The sequence below is a fragment of the Halichoerus grypus genome, chromosome 13, assembly GCF_964656455.1.
Source record: "Halichoerus grypus chromosome 13, mHalGry1.hap1.1, whole genome shotgun sequence".
Classification (NCBI taxonomy): domain Eukaryota; kingdom Metazoa; phylum Chordata; class Mammalia; order Carnivora; family Phocidae; genus Halichoerus; species Halichoerus grypus.
In genome coordinates this window covers 14,245,279-14,248,313 of record NC_135724.1, presented here as the reverse complement: position 1 = coordinate 14,248,313, position 3,035 = coordinate 14,245,279, and the positions used below count along the sequence as shown (strand labels likewise).

The 3,035-nt window shown below is 42.8% G+C and overlaps 1 pseudogene; it reads right to left on the bottom strand.

Annotated features, from left to right (window-relative positions):
- Positions 1-316: 316 nt before the first annotated feature.
- LOC118530405 (eukaryotic translation elongation factor 1 epsilon-1 pseudogene) lies at positions 317-837 on the bottom strand (annotated as a pseudogene).
- Positions 838-3,035: the final 2,198 nt, after the last annotated feature.

The following is a 3,035-nucleotide window of genomic DNA, read 5'->3' as shown; positions in this document are numbered from 1 at the left end:
ACATTAAGTTACAGCTTCTTTTTTACCCATCTTTTAAGTTCTTCCACAGACATTTCAGTGCTTCATAAAAGACTATGCTGTTTATAGTGGAAGTACAGGGATCTAGAATCAAACCAACTTGAGTTCAATACCTGTGCCCTCTAAAACTCTCAAGTCAGGTTTCAGCTGTTGATTTTTTTTTTCAGACATAAGTTAATTCCATGAACTTGAGCAAATAAAGAATGACTGTGTATCAATTTACGCTGGTTCTCTGGTCCAGAATACACTTTCCATTTAAAATATTTGTCATCACGCTTCTGTATGTCATGGATAGCTTCTAGTAGGAATTAGTATATCGTCTGTTCTTGATAAAGAGAACAATGGACAGATGTTGCATAATCCCTGGATAGTGCTGAATGTGACAAAACCAGTGAGACACACTAAGATATTTCTCCTTTTCTTGAACTGTCAGGTCAACTCTAAGGTGATGAAGTCCGTAGTACAATAGGATATCTGCTAAGGTAAAGTTAAATCCTGTAAGGTAGGCTTTATCTTCAAGACAGGAATTAAGATCCTTCAACAGAGTGCGGATATTGTCTTTACTGGAGTGTCCATCTACTTGAGTTACCCTGTATTCCAACCACAGCTGAACGATGCTTTTTCTTCTGCAGTGCTCCCAAGCAAATATTCTTTGTTGGCCTGCTTGACAAGATGAGCTGCTATAGGAGTCAGTCCTGTTAGACTCGGACCATTGTTTGTCTGAAGAACTGGAATCTGGCGCTCACCCTGAACGCTGTATTTGTTCCCTTTACTCAGCCCCAGGGACTTCTCAGGCAGCGTCCGCTCTGTGGCCGCCATCTTCTGGCAGGAGCTCTTGGCAGGGGCCTCAGCTGCTGATTTTTATTCTTACAGCTACTTCGTCTCCTATTTCACCTGGTCATATGCATTGTCTCGATTGTGTCAACATTTACAATTTTTCACAGAAAGACACCATCATCCTCTAACTGTAGTTTGGAGAGTGGTATGGACTGTGGTCAGAACTGACCTCATGGAAACAATCATTTCTGACACAAGCAAGTACCTCTCCCACAGGCAACTGCACCCACTCCCATGCTGAATCCTAGACCCCAGAATCTCAGCGTGGGCTGCCTGACCCCTGGACCTCTGCTTGCCCAGCTGGGAGAGGCCAACACAGAGGCATAGGCTGGCTGACATTCAAAGACATGACTTGAAAGTTTAGAAGATCGTCAGTGTAAGAAGTCTGGTTAAGCCTATATAATAACTTGTGCTAAGAGGTGTATCATGGAATAAAATACTCATTCAAACTCAGGTAGCTACAGTCCTTGTAGACTGACTCCAAAGATGGACATCAACAATTCCTTCCATCCCTGTGTATGTCTGTCACTCCTCCATCAGCAAGTGGAGTCTGTTTCCTCCTCCTGAATCTGAGCAGGCTCTGCAATTTGCCTAACTAACAGAACACGGCAGAAAGAAGCTAGTGATAGCTCTGGGCCTAATCCAGAAGATGTCTGGTAGCTTCCACTTTCACTCTTTTGCAACATGGAGCCTCCACATAAAGAGGTCCAGCTACTCTGGTGGAGAGACCACATGGAGGGAGAGACCAAGAGAGATGGGAGGGGGGTGGGGGTGGGCCAGTCCCCAGCCATTCCAGCCATCCCAGCTAAGGCAAGTAAACCTACCTTCGTTTCCTAGGGCTGCTGTAACTGGGTGGCTTAAAAAAATAGAAAATTTATTCACTCACACTTTTGGAGGCTACAAGTCCAAAATCAAGGTGCGTCAGCAGGGCTGGTTCCTTCAGGAGGTTCTGAGGGAGAAATGTGTTCCTTGCTTCTTCCAGCTTCTGATGGTTGCCAACAATCCTCAGGGTTCCTTGGCTTACAGTGACATCACTCTAATTTAATCTGTCTCTTGTTACATGGCATTCTTCCTCTTCTCTTCTTAGAAGGACAATGGTCATATTGAATTAGGGCCCATTCTACTCCGGCATGATCTCATCTTAGCTGATTACATCTGCAAAGACCCTTTTCCAAATAACATCACATTCTGAGGTTCTGGGTAAACATGAAATTTTGGGAGATACTTTTCAACTTAGTACAGAAACCATCTTGAACACCCCTGCCCCATTCAAGCCTCCAGGCCACCAGAGCTGCCTGAGAGACTCCAAGAGAGATAACTAGAACCACCACCCCAATGACTTCTTTTGCCTGCCCAAATTGCAAAATCATAAGCAAATGAATGACTGTTGTTTGTAATGTAAATTTGGGGATGGTCTGTAATGGAGATAACCAAACTGGTCCTTTTGGAACACTAGAGGGGTGATTTGACCAATCATTGACACGATCACTAATGAAATGCTGTTAACATCTGAAGAGCATTACTAGTAAAAGGATGAGAACACTGGGGTTTTTGCAAAAAGCTATTGTAACTTTCATGAGATGTCTTAAGTAGGATTTCATGCCATGGTTTTTCTTCACCCAAGGGTTTCTCAGAGGTGATTTCCTGTTTAAAATGAGAAGGGAAAAAAATGGGGTGGGGGTGTTCTATGCCTCAAAGTGACTGTAAAATGCTAAGTAACATGGAAGGAATGTGACATTCTCTGAACCAGAGAAGAGTTTTGTTTCTTGTGAAGGACAGTGGATTTTACTCAATTTGACAGCCCCCAGAAAGTAAAAGGAAGGGAATCAATTGTGTTATAGCCGATGTCCTAGTCAGTAAAGATCAGAAGGTGAACAGATGTAAGGTGTGAAAAAAAAAAATGAAATCTAACTCTGACCAGGTGTTAAATAATTCATCCCTCATCCCACTCTCACAGATGAGCAGTTCAAGTCTCCAATCTTCTGAAAGCCTGGGATCAAACCGGATGAAGGAAGTGATATGCTGCCAATTTTCCATAACATCCTCCCAAAACTATGCAAGATGAAAAACAGCAAATGTTAGTCTCTTGTGACCCTAGAAGCAGCAAGGCCTGAAATAAAACTGTTGAATAAGAAAATATAATTAATATCAGAGGAAAAATTCTCCAAAAAGGGGATGGA